Source organism: Galeopterus variegatus, unplaced genomic scaffold, assembly GCF_000696425.1.
Source record: "Galeopterus variegatus unplaced genomic scaffold, G_variegatus-3.0.2 Scaffold362, whole genome shotgun sequence".
Taxonomy (NCBI): Eukaryota; Metazoa; Chordata; class Mammalia; order Dermoptera; family Cynocephalidae; genus Galeopterus; species Galeopterus variegatus.
The window spans coordinates 616,346-634,701 of record NW_007726473.1 but is presented as its reverse complement, the minus strand read 5'-3'; positions in this window follow the sequence as shown (position 1 = coordinate 634,701).

Genomic DNA, 18,356 nt, shown 5'->3' with positions numbered 1-18,356 from the left:
GCCGGTCTGTATGTGGGATCCGAACCCTCGGCGGGAGCGCCGCCACGATCCCAAGCAGCGCACTGTAGCAGTGCGCCACCGGGCCGGCCCCTGGAGGAAGGTATTTTAAATTAAAGGTCATGAATGGGTTTAAAGCAGTTGAAAAATAAATGTGTTTCATTGGAAGTCATCTTTCTGCCATCATTATGATACCTAACAAAACACTCTTCTTTGATTGTCTTATAATTTTGCTTTCTTTGTTAGTAGGTTATTTTGTTTCTTTAATATTTTCTGCTGTCATATCTTATTATTGTTTTGGTCTTTGCCTCCCACTTAAAAATATTTCTGATAATAATAAAATTACAATGTATTATATCATATTTCAGAAAAGGGTGGACTTTGTAAGAATCATAACTTAGGAATAGAATTCATTGACTGTATCATACTATATTATTTTCCCATCTACAAATAGCTGGCAAAATGTCACAATGTGAAGGAAGAAAACTATAGCAAGGAAGAAATTCTAACAGTGAAAAGGAATGTCTGCAGATATAGAGTTTAATATGTGTTTAATATATTCACTCCCCAAATCTACAGTGTTTTACTAGGAAAATTAGTCCTCACCCTTTCTAAAATTGTTTGACAATTAGTAGTTTCTTGTAATTTGCAGTGGTATGTTTTAAGATAATATTTGACTAGTGACACTTTGCAGCTACTGTTATAAAATGAAGGAATTTTTTTCCTTGTTAAATACATGATTTAAAAATGTTAGCTATGCTAACAGTGTTTTGCTACTGGTTTTCTATGAAAATTCTTCAATATTAAATATATTGATTATTACTGGGAAAATATGTTTAGAAGTTTAAAGACTTGATGAACTTAAAGTTTTTCAGTAGCATTTCTTTTAATGATATTGGTTAGTGTGATTCTTTTTATTTGCTTTCAATGGATCTATTTAAGTATTTATTTACTAAACAAATATTTGCTCTTATTTATTAAACAAATAAACACTATGCTAGGCAATAAGTGATAGTGATAAACAAAACAAACACATTCTCTATCCTCATGGAGGTTTTAAATTTTTTAAAAAAAATCTCTGCATTTAAGGGTTGGTTGTCAAATCTTTTTTGAAATTCAATGAGGTGTAATCAAATAACAAATTTTAGTTGAAGTAGGTTGATGATAATTTATGCAAAGGTTCTCACACAATAATTGTACAGTGAAAACATTTTTAAGCCAGTAGAGGTTAAGTGTGCAGTCAATTTCCATGAAACAAACTAAAGCTAATTAGACTCTGAGCAATTGAACAAAACAAAGTCATAATGCAAGTAATATTTTTCTTTATGTATGAACCTCATATTTTGTCACTATCAGAGAGAAACTGCTATAAGGTTATTTATGTCTCCTCCTCTTCATCATACATGGGCTACCCAAGTCTTACATCTTGATAAATCTTCCATCTTTTCTTTCTGACTTTATATTATCTTCCTACCCACCTTTCCCACTCTATTACTAGATCACAGAACAAGTCTTAATATACTTTGAACTCTTAACCTCTGTCATAGGGAATAGCTAGTTGTCTAGCTAGTTGATCTTGGTGTCTAAGAGATAGAAATATATATCTTAATCATCAAAGAAACTAAATTGCTTATTCAGAATAGATGAATAAATTACAAATGGTTTACTTGTTAAAAAATATAAACAATTTCACCATTGGAGCACTTTAAAAGCATTGAATGTGCAGAGAGGATGAAATCTTCTTTAATCTTCAACTTAAAATTGCTTTGATATTTAGAACAGGGCTGGTGTTTAATGCTGTTCTGCAACTTTAACTGAGAAACTGGGCAACTTATTTAGCCTTCCTAATCTTCATATTGCTATGTAATATGAAGTGCTTTACAGGCCTAATAAAAGACTGAGATCTAACCATAGGATTATAGAACACTTCCACCTTTGTCCACATCTTGCCACCACATCAACTGGTCTCCTGTATAATAACAGTGGACTACAGCTAAAGGAACTACAAGGCTCTGCCTCTATTTCAGTTTCTAAGGAAACTGAAAGACAACAAGGGAGACAAAAACAAAGACAAAAAGGGAAATTTTTGTGTCCAACACCTATATCTATAGAAAACAATAAACACAGACTAACTCATAGTCTGATAAATATAAAGCCTTACACTAAAGGCCTATTTGTCTCAGTTCCTATTATGCAGTACATAATTTCTGACTTTCAACAAATGATTATAAGACATACTAAAGATAAGAAAAGATGAAGATTTAAGAGACAAAAGAAGCATCAGACACAGATCTGGGGATTATCTGATAGAGAATTTAAAGTAACTACAATCAATGCACTAAGGGCTCTAATGGAAAAAAGTTGACTACATGCAAGAAAAGATGGGTACTGTAAGTAGAGAGAACTGAAACTCTATGAAAGAAGTAAGGGAAAGTGTTAGAAATAACAACAACAATAAAACACTAATAGAAATGAATAATATCTTTGATAGGCTCACCAGAAGATAGGACACAGCCAAGAAAAGAGCTTGAAGATGTATCAACTAAAATGCAAACAAAATAATACTGGGGAAAAAAAAAAAAGCAACAACAGAACACAATATCCAGAAACTGTGGGACAATTCAAATTATTATTCCCAGCCTGCAGATCTGCGACATAGCTGTAATAGGAATACTATAAGGAGAAAAAAGACAGAAAGCAAAAGAAGAAATATTTGATATAATTATGGCTGAGAATTTTTAATAATTAATGAGAAAACACAAAACCCAAGCAAACCACAGACCCAAAAAGTTCAGAGAAAACCAAACAGAATCAATACTCCCTCCAAAAAATCTACAGCTAGGCATAGTATATTTAAATGGCAGAAAATCAAAGACAAATAAAAAATCTTGAAAGAAACCAGGTGCTATGGTCTGAACGTTTGTGTCCCCCCCTCCAAATTCGTATGTTGAAACCTAATTACCAGTGTGATAGTGTCAGGAGGTGCGGCTTTGGTATGCCATTAGGTCATTATGGTGGAGACCCTATGAATGGGATTAGCACCTGTATTTAGTCAGGGTTCTCCAGAGAGACAGAATAAATAAGATATGTTATAAACATATGAGAGGGGATATATTAGGGGAATTAGATCACGCAATTGTGAAGAGAAGTCCCACGACAGGTCATCTGTAAACTAGATGGCAGTAGCATGGCTCAGTCCAAGTCCAGAGGCCTCAAAACCAGGGAAGCTGATAGTGTCCTGGGTGTAAGACCTGGAACTCAAAAGCTGAAGAGTCTTGATCTCTAATGTCCACAGAAAGGAGAGAAGAGTGTATCCCAGCTCCAGAAGATAGAGAGAACAATTTGCTTTTTTCTCTGTTTTTGTTGTTGTTGTGTTCTTGGGGCCCCCAGTGGAATGGATGGTTTCTGTCCACATTGAAGGCAGATCTTTCCCACTCAATCAACTCAGGCTGCCATGCTAGCCTCTTCTGGAAACACCCTTATGGACACACCTAAAAAGATAGTTTTATCAAGTTTCTTGGCATTCCTTAACCTAATCAAGTTGACACCTAGAATTAACCTTCACAAGTCCACCACTTGTCAACTTGGTATCTCCTTAAATCATACATAATCTTAAAATAAGACAATAACATAATAGTTTTGCCTAACATGATGCAACTATCCCACATATATGGCCATGTGATAGAGAAGCAGAAAGCATTTTCAGGAGAAAAACCCAAAGGTGCAGCAAAGGGACTGGTTGCTAAAGACAATAGCATGGCTATGAGGCAGCCAGGTGCTAACAGCCAAGACAATGGGAGAAAGGTCCCAACGTTATTTCAGAGATCTTGAAGGCTCAGTCTTTCATTACAGGCCCAGAGGCCTAGGGAGACAGAATGGTGTCTGGGACAGGCATGAGGCACCCTACACGGGCTAACTGCCCAAGGCCACCTTGAGGATGCTGCTCCCCACACCAGCACCCCACCTGGTGGCTAAATTGGTCCCAGGTGTGGCTGGACTAGCAGCTTTGGAAAATACAATCTGGAAGCCATGGCAACATCCACATGGTGTTAGATTTGCAGGCTTACAGAATGACATCACTGTGAAGTCTTGGGAACCTCCACTCCAATTTCAAAGGATGTATGGAAAAGCGTGGGGGCCCAAGAAAAGATCTGTAGCATGGGCTGATTGACCACATAGAGCAAAGCCAAGAGGAAATATGGGGTTGGAGTTGCAACAGAAAAACCCACCAAGGCCATGTGTAGTGGAGCTTTGGGATTGGGACTGCCATGGAGACCCCAGAATTGTGTAGCTGCCAGTGTGCACCACCAGCCTGCAGGAGCTGAAGCATGGCCTCAGACCAGGAAAGCCACAGAAAGCAGAGCTGCCCGATGACTTGGGGACCCAACCCCCACACCAGTGTGCAGAGGACTTGGAACATGAAGTCAAGGTACATGATTCACCAGCTTTAAGATTTAATGCCAGCCCTGCTGAGTTTTTGACTTGTTTGGGACCTGTTTCCCTTTTCTTTGGGCCTATTTCTCCCTTTTTGAATGGGACGATATACCCTATGGTTTTATTACCATTGTGTTTTGGAAGTAGATAAATTGTTTTGATTTCACAGATGGGACTTTAAACTTTGGACTTTTGAGTTGAAATGAGTTAGGACTTTGGGGATGAAATGAATGTATTTATATGTGAAAAGGACATGAGTTTGGGGGGAACATTCAACCCAAGGCAATACCCTTATAAAATAGTCTCAAAAGAGCTAATCTGTTCCTTCTACCTTGTAAGAATACAGCAAGAAGGTGCCATCTATGAATCAGAAAGCAGGCCTTTGTCGGATATTGAATGTGCCTGCACCTGGATCTTGGAGTTCCCAGCCCCTAAAACTGTAAAAAATAAACTTCTGCTGTTTATAAGCCACCCAGTCTAAGGTATTTTGTTATACCAGCCTGAAGAGACTAAGCCACCATGGATGGGTACTTTACCTATAGAGGAACAATGATAAGAATAGAATTACATTGGACTTCTCCTCAGAAGTTGTGCAAGCAAGAAGGTGGAATAAAATATTTAAAGGGTTGAAAGATAAAAACAACAACAGCCCACCAACCTGGAATTGTGTATACGGTGACATTATAATCAAAAATGAAGGTGAAATAAAGACATTCCCAGACCCAAAAAAAAGGAAAAAAGAAAAAAAAAAATTGAGGGTATTTGCTATCAATAGACCTGCCTGGCAAGGAATGTCAAAAGAAGTTATTCATAAGGAAGAAATACAATAAAGGTCAGAAATTCAGATCTATAGGAAGAAAGAAAGAGCATTAGAGAAGTAATAAATGAAGGTAAAATGAAATCCTTTATTTGTCTTAATTTTAATTGCTCTAATAAAAAATAGTTTGTCAGAACAATAGCAACAATTTACTTAGGGATTATGACTTTTGGATGAGACATCAGGGAAGAATTGGGAATACTATGTTATAAGGCACTTGTACTACCCGTGAAGTGGTGTTGTGTTATTTGAAAATGGACTTGCATTAGTTGTAAATGTATAATTGCTAACTATAGGGCAAACAGTAAATAAATTAAATAAATAAGAAAATATAGTTAATATGTTAATAGAAGAGAGAAAATGGAAATAGTAGATATATAGTTGAACTGAACGGTACCACTGTACTGAGGATATCCAGAGAAACAGTAAATACATATATTATATATATAATTATAATGCAGTTATATTATACATAATACACACACACATACAGAGAGAAAAGAGAGAGAGAGATTTATTTAATGTGTTTTGAGGACCTCACACCATGCTACTGCCTGTGGGGAGGCACGTAGGCAGGCAAGAGAATAGGCCAGCCACCCCCAAAGCCCTGCCCTGCCTGTGTAGAAGGCAGGACCCTGTGCACCATGCCACAGCCACGAGGCTTCACACAGCTTCCATGGAGATGGTCCATAACAGCCACCACCACAGTTAATAGTCTTGCAGGATGGCTTGCTGAGTTAGTAACATTCACAACCACCATGCCGGTGGTCCACCACATATATGACTTCATTGACACATGGAGAGTTACTACAGGAGCCTGGAATAAGAAGGAGTCTTTCTCTACAAAGTTCACTCCAGAGAAATAGAAGAAGCAAGTCATCTACCAGATGACCAAAAATCAATGTAGATATACTAGAAATAGGAAAAAAATAGAAAATATGACACCACTAAAGGAATTCTTAAATACCAGATCATGTAGAACAGGACATCATTGAAATGACCGAAAAGGAATTCCGAGTAACTATTGTAAGGAAACTCAGTGAGATAAGAGAGGACTCTGGAAGAAAACATAAATATAATTACTGAAATGGATGTCAGTACACAACCACTGTTTAGTAGTCCCTGAAAGTTCTGATTATTTCCTTTTTCTGAATGTACAATTACTCTGGCAAAAGGCTGTAGGTCTTTTGGGGCAAGGCTGGGAGAATGATTAATGACACAAATTTTTTACAGTGTACCAGGGTCATTCCTTGAGGGGACCCAGCTTCTTTTTCATTTAAGAGGTTCTGGGTCTCTAAACTTGCTCAAGTCTGGGAAGAGATTAAGGGGCATGATTCTATGTTTTTATGAATCAGGATAGACATTTGTTCACTTGACCTGGAATATTTCTGCCTATACAGATCTAGTAAGACTTTAGTAGGCTTCCTATCTATTTCACTTCTAGGAACACCATAATCATCTGGCCAATACTATAGGTGTACATGAGTTAGACTACTTTTATTGCTGTTGTGGCTTTGCTGTCCATTGTGGTAATTATGCTTACCTTGACATTGGTGGTTTACTTTGGCTCCTTCAACCCTGCAATCCAATTAGTCATACTGCATTTACGTTTCCCAGTTCAGTGACTACAGTTACTGCTATAAAAGAGGGCCTAGAGAAGAGTAACCACAGAGTTCTTCAAGGATGCTGGATCTTCCTTCACCGATTTATTTTTTACAGTTAAGGTAAAACAAATGTCTTCTGGACCCTCCCTGTGTGAATAAGTAGATCTTAAATGACTATTCCACTCTAACATTCTAGTCTCCCTAAGCTTTCGAATCTCTTTCTCTCCATTAAATGAAAGCAGGTTGGCTATTTTTCATTCATTAACTGTGGGCCTTTGTTTGGTTCCTATTTCAGCCATCCAACCAAACACACACAAATTAAATCACAATAAAATTGAACTAAAAATCAGTAAGTGAAAGATAGCTGGAAAAAAATTATTTAAAAGCATAGGAAATTAAACAATAAATTTCCAAACAACAAACGCGTCAAAGGAGAAGTCTCAAAAGAAATTAAAATATATATGTTTATATTTTAATGAAACATAATTGATTGTACACATCTGTGAGTACAGAGACGAATATCAATGCCTGTGTGCACTATGTGATGCTCAAAATAGGATAATTAGTGAATTCAACATTACACAATGTTGGATTGGAAGAATTAACATTGTGAAAATGTCCATAATACCAAAAGAGATATATAGAATCAATGTAATACCCTCAAATATCAATGACATTCTTCACAGAAATAAAATAAAACAATACTAAAATTCACATGAAACAACAAAAGACCCTGAATAGCCAAAGCAATCCTGAGCAAAAAGTAAACAACTTAAATGTCCATTGACAGATAACTAGAAAAGGAAATGCGGTATATGTACGCAATGTAATACTACTGTGCCATAAAAAAGAATGAAATTCTGCTATTCAGAGCAACACGGGTGAGCTTGGAAAAAAATATGTTAAGTCAAATATGCTAGGCACAGAAAGAGAAATACCACATGCCCTCACTCACAAGTGGGATCTAAAAACATAAACAAATATATAAAAAGAGAATGAAAGAAAGATACAATGATCACAATAATTCATTGGACTTTCAAAAGGAGAGAACAGAACTGAGGCTACCAGAGATGGGTTGGGGGACCATTAGTGAGAAGCTAGGGCCACAAAAAGTGATTACATTGTGTAATGTTGAATTTACTAATTTTCCTATTTTGAGCATCACATAGTGCACACAGGCACTGATATTTATCTCTGTACTCCACAGATGTGTACAAGCCAAGAGCATGGAATGTCTTTACATCTTTTGAGTCCTCTTTAATTTCTTTCATCAGTGATTTGTGGTTCTCCTTGTAGAGATCTTTCACCTCCTTGTTTCACTTTATTCCTAGGTATTTTGTTTTTGTTTTTGGTGACTATTGTAAATGGGCTCTCTTTCTTGATTTTTTTTTCTACTAGTTCTTTGTTGTAGTATAAAAATGTTACTGATTTTTGAGAGTTGATTTTGCATCCTACAACTTATTGACATCGTTTATAAGCTCTAAGAGGTGTTTTGTTTGTTTGTTTGTTTGTTTGTAGAGTGTTTAGGATTTTCTGTATATAGGATCATGTCATCTGCAACAGGGACAGTTTGACTTCCTCTTCTCCAATCTGGATGCCCTTTATTTCTTTCTCTTGCCTGATTGCTCTGGCTAGTACTTACAATACTATGATAAATAGGAGTGGTGATAATGGACATCGTTGTCTTGTTCCTGTTCTTAACAAAAAGCTTTCAGCATTTCCTCATTCAGGATGATATGGCTTTAATTGTGTTGAGATATTTCTCTTCTGTACCTAATTTGTTGAGTGTCTTGATCATGATGTGTTGAATTTTGTCAAATCCTTCCTCCATATCTATTGAGATAATCATATGGTTTTTTCCATGATTTTGTTGATGTGGCATAATGCATTTACTGACTCACATATGTTGAACCATTCTTGCATCCCTGAGATGAATCCTACTTGATCATGGTGTATAGATTTTTGATTTGTTTATTCTCTTTGCCAATATTTTGTTGAGGATATTTATATCTATTTCATGGAAGTTCTTGGCCTGTAGTTTTATTTTCTTGTTGTATCTTTTTGTATTTTTGATATCAAGGTGTTGCTGGTCTCATAGAATGAGTTTGGGAGAATGGTCTGTGTTTCGATTTTTTGGTATAGTTGGAAGATAATTGGTATTAATTCCTCTTTAAAGGTTTGGTAGAATTCAGCAGTAAAGCCATCTGGTACTGGACTTTTCATTATTGGGAGACTGCTGATTATTGCTTCAATTGCACTGCTTATTATTGGTCTGTTCAGGTTTTCTATTTCTTCTTGGTTAGTCTTGGTGGTTTGTATATGTTCAGAAATTTATCCATTTCTTCAAGGTTTTCAAATTTGTTGATATATGGCTGTCTATAATAGTCTCTAGTGATTCTATGTATTCCTGTGGTATCAGTTGCAATGTCTACTTTTGCATTTTTGATTTTTGTTATTTGAGTCTTCTCTTTTCGTTTTTTAGTTAGGCAAGCTAATGGTTTGTCTGTTTTCTTTATCCTGTCAAAAAGCTAACTTTTTGTTTCATTGATCTTTTGTATTGTTTTTGGGTCCCTATTTCATTTAAGTTCTGTTCTGATCTTAATTATTCCTTTCTGTCTAATAATTTTGGGGTTGGATTGTTCTTTTTTTCTAGTTCTTTATGGTGTAGTATTAGGTTGTTTATTTGAAATCTTTGTATTCTTTTGACATAAATGTTTATTGCAATAAACTTTCCTCTTAGTACTGCTTTTGTGGTATACTGCTTTTGTGTTTTAGTTTGATGTGTCTTTCTTTCCATTAGTTTGAATGCATTTTTTGAATTCCTGTTTAAGTTCTTCTTGGTCCTATAGGTCATTCAGGAACATGTTGTTTAATTTGCATGTACTTGTATAATTTCCAGAATTTCACTTGTTATTTATTTCTAGATTCAATCTGTTATGGTCTGAAAAGATACTTGAAATGATTTCAACTTTTTAAAATTTGTTGAGACTTGATTTGTGACCTAACATGTGGTCTATCCTGCAGAATGTTCCATGTGCTAATGAGAAGACTGTATATTCTCTAGTTGTTGGATGAAATGGTAGGTATCTACAGGTCCAATTAGTCTAAAGTGAAAAGTTTAAATCCTGTTTCTCTGTTCATTTGTTGACTAGATGATCTGTCCAATTAGAGAGAGAAGTGTTCAGGCCCCCAACTATTATTGTATTGGTATATATCTCTTTCTATAGGTCTAAAAGTGTTTGCTTTATATATCTGGATGCTCTGGTGTTGGGTGCATATATATCTATGATTGTCATGTCTTCTTCCTTGATAGATCCCTTGATCATTATATAATGGCTTTATCTCTTTTTATGATTTTTGGTTTAAAGTCTATTTTATCTGATATAAGAATAGCTACTCCTGCTCATTTTTGGTTTATGTTTTTGTGGTGTATCTTTTTCTATCCCTTCATTATTAGTCTGTGTATATCTTTACAAGTGAGGTGGGTCTCTTGTAGACAGCTTTTTAATCCAATCAGTCAGTCTGTGTCTTTTGAGTGGGGAATTTAATTCATTTATATTTAGGCTTGTTACAGCAAGATATTGTCTTACTCCTGGCATTTTATCAATTTTCATTTTGGATGTTGTAAATATATTTTGTTTCTTTCTTTCTCTTTAATAGTTGGTCTTTGGTGTTTTGGTTTCTTGAGGTGGTAAGATATAGTTTCTTTATTTCTCATTTCCATTTGCATTTTTCTTCTATCAGTGGGTTTTATCCTAATTTGTGTATTCATGGCAGATTATCATTTCTTAGATTCCAGATATAGGATCCCCTTGAGGATTTCTTGTATGGCCAGTCCTGTGGTAGTGAACACCTGCAGTTTTCGTTGGTCTGGGAAAATACACTATTTTACCTTCATTTCTGAAGGATAGCCTTTCTGGGTATAGTATTCTTGACTGGCTATTTTTTTCCATAGTATTTTGAATATATCATCATGTTCCCTTCTGGCCTGTAGGTTTCCTGTTAAGAAGTCTGATGTTTGTCTGATGGGCATTCCTTGTAGGTCACTTGATGCTTTTTGCTTGCTGTTTTTACGATTCTCTCTTTGCCTTTCAGTTTTGCCAGTTTGACTACAGTGTGCCTCAGAGGAGACCTTTTTGAATTCAATCTGTTTGGGGATCTTTGAGCCTCCAGGATCTGGAGGATCCTGTGTCTCCCTATATGTGAGAAGTTTTTGGATATTATTTCATTGAATATGTTTTCAATGCCTTTCCTTTCTTCTTCCCTTCTTGAATATCTGTGATTTGGATATTTATGCACTTGAGGTTGTCTGCTAGCTCTCTTAGTCATTTTAAATATAATTCTTCTCTCTCTCTCTCTCTTCCTTCCTTTTCTTTTATTTGTTTATTTCTTCCTTCTTTTCTTTCTTTCTTGTCCACCTGGGTTAATACAAAATGACTGTCTTCAAGATCAGAAATTCTTTCTTCTGCTTGCTCTAGCCTGCTGCTTAAGCTCTCGGTTGTGTTTTTTATTTTGTTGAATGAATCCTTCAGTTTCAGGAGTTCTGCTAAGTTTTTGAAAAGGTATTAATCTGGGTAATTTTGCTCATTTCATTGTGTTCTCTGAGTGAGTCTTCTTTTATCTAATTGAGTTTCCTTAAGATTGTTGCTTGGAATTGCTTTTCAGTCATTTCAAGGGTTTCCTTCTTTGTGGGATCTGGTACTTGAGAATTATTGTATGGTGGTGTCATATTTTCTTTTCTTTTTTTCATATTTCATCTTTCTCTTCATTGATGTCTGGTCAACTGGTAGAGCAGTTGCTTCTTCTATTACTCTGGAGTGGGTTTGAGAAGAGAGATTTCCTCTTGTAGATGTGTTTTATATTGACCATTGAGTAGGGTGTTTTGGTTCCCAAAAGACATGGTATTGTAGTCTCTGTGTGGGTACTTCAGTCATATTCAATGTCACAGTTGCATGTGTGTACCTCCACAGCCTAGGCACAGGGTCAATTTGTGATTTCTTGCTGAGGTTATTGACACTATTTGGGGTCATCAAGAGTGTGGTCAAGCTCTTAAATTCTACAGAGTAGTGCTTGGGTGCCCTCTTGCTCTTTGGCTGGGGTGGGTGGCCCTCGACAGGCTTGTTGGCACCGTGGATAGTGCCCTGTGATCCTAATTGGTGCACTAGGGTATACTGGAGCTCCTGAATTTGAATATATTACTCTGGCTGGGATTTCTCTTTTCTCTTTCCTATAGGCAGAGGCTCTTCCTGTGTCATTGCTTCCCTTGGTTGGGGGATTGGTTTGTGGTGGTTGGGAATTTTCTTCCACACTCTATTTGGCTATTCCTGGTTTCTGCACTCTCTGGGGCTTCCATGTATATTTCTCCCAAATCAAAGCAATCATTCCAGCTGCACATGTACCTCCCACTCCCAGGTGCACTACTGTGAGGGTGGGGGTAGAGGTAGCATAATTCCCTTTTTGGGTTGAACCACTGCATCATGAGTCTGCACTCACTCACCTCTTTCCCTGGGCTCTGTTTGTGATCCTCTTTTTGTCAATGGAGTTGGGTGGTCAGTAGGTTGCCTGCACGGTGGTGGTAGCTGCTTTGGCAGTGGTGGCTACTGCTGTGGTGGTGGGCTTCCCTTGCAGCAGTAGTGGTGGCAGGCTGCTCTTGTGGTGGTGGTGGCTGTGGCAGTGCCTGTGGAGGATCACCCATGTGGCAGCCATGTCTGGGGCAGTGGTGAGCTGCTGGCATAATGGCACCCTGTGCTCTTGCCATCTGTAAGTGATGGCTGTCCTAAAAAATATTTTGAACTGAATAAAAATAAAAATAAAAATAAAACCTATCAAAATTTGTGGGATGCATTAATAGCAGTGATTAGTTGGAAATGTATAGCATTGAATGCATATATTAGAAAAAAAAGATAAAAATGAAAAATCTAAGTTTCTACCTTAAGATACTATTGAAAGTAAACCAATATAAATGAAAACAAAAAGAATAGAATATATAATAAAAATCAAAGCAAAACTCAACGAAATCTAGACAAAAAATTGAGAAAATTCATAAAATCAATTAAAGATAAAAAGGTCAATCAAATTGTTAAATCTTTAGCCAGGCTAATCATGGAAAAAAATTATTAATATGTGGAATGATAGAGGGGCCATCATTACTAATTACTAATCTCATGGTCATTCAAAGGGTAATAGAGGAATATTTTAAACAACTGTATACTCAAAAATTTGGCAATTTAGATTAAATGAAAAAATTGCTTGAAAGACATAATCTATAAACCAAATAAAGAGAAAAAGGCAATCCATTTTTCTATATCTATTGAAGAAATTGAATGAGTAATTAATAACCCTCCAAAATAGGAAGGGCCAAACCCATAAGCATTTACTATTGAATTTTAACATACATTTAGGGAAAAAATTATGCCAATTCCTTACAATGTTGTCCAGAAAACAGAAGCTAATGGAACACTTTTTAACTCATTCTGAGTCCAGTATTACCCTAATACCAAAACCAGATCAATATCTCATGAACATAGATATAGAAATCCTCAACAAAATATAGGTAGTTGAATCCAACAATGTATAAAAAATTATACACTATGTCTATGTGAGATTTATTCTAGGTATTCATGCTGGTTCAATATTTAAATATCAGTTAATGTAATCTGTCACATGAACACAATAAAGAAGAAAATCACATGTTGCATCAGTAGATGTAGAAGAAGTATTTGATAAAATCCAACACCCATTAATAATAAAAACTCTCAGAAAATGAGAAATAGAGGGAACTTCACAAATTAACCAAGAACATTTACAAAAAACCTACAAGGAATATAATATTCAATGATGATATCATGAACAAAGGCAAGTATGTCCCCTGTCAATATTTCTATTCAACATTGTGCTGGAAGTTCTAGCTAATGTAATAAGAAAAGAAAAGAAAATACATGATAAATAAATTGGGAAAGAAAAAATAAATTTGTGTTTGTTCACATTTGACATGGCTGTCTATGTAGAAAATTTCAAATAATAATAAAAAGACTCCTGGAACTAGAAAGAGATTATAGCAAGGATGTAGAATAAAAAGTTAATATACAAAATGCAATTTATTTCTTATAATCTTGCAATGAACAATGGAATATGAAATTTAAAACACAATAAAATTTACATTAGCACCAAAAAAATAAAGTACCTAGACTTGACAAAATATGTACAAAATTTCTATGAGCAAATGGTGCTGGGATAACTGGATATTCATATACAGGAGAATGAAACTAGACCAATATCTCTCACCATATACTAAAATTAACTCAAAATGGATTAAAGAATTAAATATACACCCTGAAACAATAAAACTTCTCAAAGAAAACATAGGAGAAACACTTCAGGAAGTAGGACTGGGCACACACTTCATGAATATGACACCAAAAGCACGAGCAACCAAAGGAAAAATAAACAAAAGGGATTATATAAAACTGAAAAGCTTCTGCACAGCAAAAGAAACAATTAACAGAGTTAAAAGAAAACCAACAGAGTGGGAGAAAATATTTGCAAAATATGCATCTGACAAAGGATTAATATCCAGAATATACGAGGAACTGAAACAACTTTAGGACAAAAAAAAAACAAGCAACCAATTAAAAAATGGGCAAAGGAGCTAAATAAGCATTTCTCAAAGGAAGATATATGAATGGCCAACAGACACATGAAAAAGTGCTCAACATCATTCAGCATTTGGAAAATGCAAATCAAAACCACACTGAGATACCATCTCACCCCAGTTAGGATGGCTAATATCCAAAAGACTGTGAATGATGAATGCTGGAGAGGTTGTGGAGAAAAAGGAACCCTCATACATTGTTGGTGGGACTGCAAAATGGTGCAGCCTCTATGAAAAATCGTATGGAGGTTCCTCAAACAATTGCAGATAGATCTACCATATGACCCAGCTATCCCACTGCTGGGAATATACCCAGAGGAATGGAAATCATCAAGTCAAAGGTATACCTGTTCTCCAGTGTTCATTGCAGCCCTCTTCACAATAGCTAAGAGTTGGAACCAGCCCAAATGTCCATCATCAGATGAGTGGAGACGAAAACTGTGGTATATCTACACAATGGAATACTAGTCAGCTATAAAAAAGAATGAAATACTGCCATTTGCAACAACATGGATGGACCTAGAGAGAATTGTATTATGTGAAATGAGTTAGGCATAGAAAGAGAAATATCACATGTTCTCACTTATTTGTGGGAGCTAAAAATAAATAAATAAATACACAAATAAACTGGAGTGGGGGAGGGAAGAAGATAGAACAATTACAATTCCTTGAAGCTGATACCACAGAGAACAGATATGAGGTTTTGGGGAGGGAGGGGGGAGAGGGAGAGGGAGGAGGGAGGTTTTGGTAATGGGCCACAATAATCAACCACATTGTATATTGACAAAATAAAATAAAATTAACATAAAAAATGAAAACTGTAAAACTATGAAAAATAATCCAAAAAAACTAAATGAAAGGAGAGTTCTTATTCATATTTTTGAATAAGAAGTCTCAAGATTGTTAAGAATCTTATTCTTGTGCTGGCCCCATGGCTCACTCGGGAGAGTGCAGTGCTGGTAGTCCCAAGGCCACGGGTTCGGATCCTACATAGGGATGGCTGGTGCACTCACTGGCTGAGCATGGTGCGGATGACACCAAGCTGAGGGTTGTGATCCCCTTACCAGTCAAAAAAAAAAAAAGAATCTTATTCTTCTTAAGTTCATCTATACATTCAATGCAATCACAACCCAAATTCCTGCATGTTCTCATGAAAAGAAGACTCAGAGTAGGGCTGGCCCCGTGGCTCACTTGTAGAGTGCGGTGCCGGTAGCGCCGAGGCCATGGGTTCCCATCCTATATATATAGGATGGCTGGTGTGCTCACTAGCTGAGTGTGGTGCAGACAACACCATGCTAAGGGTTGTGATCCTCTTTCCGGTCCAAAAAAAAAATAAAACTCAGAGTAAACATCCCAAAAATCAAAGTTGGAGGATTGACAGTACCTGAAGACAAACTGCAGAGCTACAATAATCAAACCAGAGTGATACTGGCAAAATAATAAATGAAGATACCAAAGGAGCAGAAAGGGAGCTCAGAAGTAGACTCACACCAATCTAGTCAATTGATTATTTGACAAAGGAAGAAAGGCAATTCAGTGGTGACAGAATAGTATTTTTCAAGAATGGTGCTTAACAATTGGACATCTACATGAAAAATAAATTAATCTAGACACAAATCTTAAATTTTTTAAAAAATTAACTCAAATAGATCATAAATCTAAATGCAAAATGCAAAACTGTAAAACTTCTAGAAGACAGGAGAAAATATTGATGACCTTGGATTTGCTAATGACTCTTAGATCAAACACCAAAAACATAATTTGTGAAAATAATTTGATAATTTTGACTTCATTAAAATTTAAGGCTGTTTTGTCTGCTAAAGAAACTATTAAGAGATTGAAGAGATAATCCTCAGAGTTGAAGAAAATATTTGCAAAACATATAACTGGTAAAAGACTTGTATCCAAAATATACAAAGAACTCTTAAAAATTCAACAGTAGAAAAACAACTCAACTGAAAATGTAGGCAAAAGATCTGAAAAGACACCTCACCAAAAATATACAGATGGCAAATAAACATATGAAAATGTGCTCAACATCACTTGCTGGAAAAACGAAAACAAAAACACAAAAACCTATCAAGCCCAAAAGACATGGCCGAATCTTATATGCATATTGCAGTTATCCACATTCTCCTGCTAGTCTCTCCAATTTTGGAGGCAATGGTTTGCTGTGACCCTACTGTCTTATGGATCTAAAAAAAATTGTTGGGTTTTCAGTTTGTTCAGCTTTTTACTTATTTTTAAGATGAAGTGATAACTTTCAGCTTCCTATATGCCGCTCTAAAAATAGGAATTTCAATACTCATTTCTGATTTAAAAAATCTTAGCAAAATTTAACATAAGGGAAATCCCTAAATTTCATGAAAGGCATCTACACAAAATCTATACCTAATATTATATTTTATCATCCCAGCAGAGATTTGGAATGGAAAATGGATGCACACTATCTCCACCTCTATTCACTGTTGTACTGGAAATCCTAAATAGTACGATATGGCAAGAAAAATATATAATGCAGTAAGTATTAAAGGAAGAAAGATAATCTTCATATTTGTAAATATCTGAAAGGATCCACTAAGAGAATACTAGAATTAATTATGGAAATATCATATTTGGTATACAAAGTAAAATAGACATGATGAATTTTATTTATGTAAACAGCAAAAAATAGAAAATAAAGTTTTAAAACTGATAGTAATTATATCACCCAAAATACCAAATACTCATAGAAGCCAATCTAATTATGTGTAAAACCTGTAAAATGAAAACAAAAAAACACTGTTAAATACTTTATGGTATGTAAATTATAACCTAATAAAACTATTAAAAGACATCTGCAGTGCAAAGAAAATTGTGGATGTTGTTTTATGCTAGAGTCACTTAACCACCAAATACAGAGGGGAATTCCTTTTCCTTGCAACTTATTTACCTCATGTTCTGTTCAATTTAGGCTGCTATAACAGAGTACAATAGATTGATGGTTTAAACAATAAGCACTTATTTCTTATAGTTTTGGAGAATGGGAAGTCCAAGATCAAGTTACTGGCAGATCTGTTATCTGGTGAGAACATTCTTCCTGGCTTGCAGACCGTGGTCTTCTCTCTTGTGTTCCTTCTTATAAGGGCACTATACCCATTCATTATTGCTTCCCCACTGTACCCGTTCATGATTGCTTGACTCCAAATGTGATGATATTAGGAGTTGGGGTCTTTGGGAGTAAAGAGTTTGTGTCCTTCTTCTCCTTCAGCCCTGAATTCATATGTTGAAATCCTAATCTAATCAGGAATTAGGTCATGAGAATGGAGACCTCATAAATGGAATTAATGCCTTTATAAAAGATAACTGCAGAGAGCTCCCTCAATCCTTTCTGTCATGAAAAGACGGTCATCTGGAAACCAAGAAGTAGGTCCATAATGGACACCAAACATACTTGCACCTTAATCTTGGACTTCCCAGCCTTGATAACTGTGAAAAATTATTGTTGGTCATTTCAGCCATCCAGTCTGTGGTATTTGTTATAGGGGCTCAAACTGACTAAGACATATGAATTTTGGAGACACATAGACATTTGGTCTATCACATGTGAGAAGATATTTTCACTACATTTATCTATAAACTTTCTCAGTCCATCTACTCACCACCCCTAGGGAGGTGTAGTGATTCTTTTGATTAGTAAATTTGAGATTAATAGTTGAGCATCTCAACTTAGATCTGTCTTAGAAGTGAGCTGTTCATAGGCAGCACAAGTTCTTCTCTGGAACTCCACACTATCATACATGGAGAGGACTCTATTTTGAGTGGGTAAGCCTTTCTAATATGGAGTTCAGTATCAGCCGACTCAATTGCCCAC